This window comes from Penaeus monodon, chromosome 30 (assembly GCF_015228065.2).
Source record: "Penaeus monodon isolate SGIC_2016 chromosome 30, NSTDA_Pmon_1, whole genome shotgun sequence".
Classification (NCBI taxonomy): domain Eukaryota; kingdom Metazoa; phylum Arthropoda; class Malacostraca; order Decapoda; family Penaeidae; genus Penaeus; species Penaeus monodon.
Genome location: NC_051415.1, coordinates 25,891,981 through 25,892,241, shown reverse-complemented (window position 1 = coordinate 25,892,241; position 261 = coordinate 25,891,981). Strand labels below are relative to the sequence as shown.

At 38.3% G+C, this 261-nt stretch overlaps 1 protein-coding gene across 1 annotated transcript in view; it reads left to right on the top strand.

Moving 5' to 3' along the window:
• LOC119592662 (proline-rich extensin-like protein EPR1) overlaps nt 1-261 on the top strand; it is a gene marked incomplete in the record, with an annotated part of 10,476 nt that overhangs the window by 2,232 nt on the left and 7,983 nt on the right.

Below are 261 nucleotides of genomic sequence, written 5' to 3'. Positions count from 1 at the left end.
TGTACTAAAAAGGGAAAGGGGAGAGGGGCGATTAGGGGTGGGAAGGGGGGGGGAGGTGGAGAAGGAAATTTTTTTGCTGACAACTTTAAGAGCATTTGACTGATTGTCATTCATTCTTTTACTTTATTGTTTTGTGATGTATTTCCAACACAAAGTATAAGCACAGGAGAGAGAGATATACACCAGACCCCCATGTTGCTATAACACTGTTATATTGAAAGAATCTACAATAACCTATCTCTAACTAAAACTGATTGAATT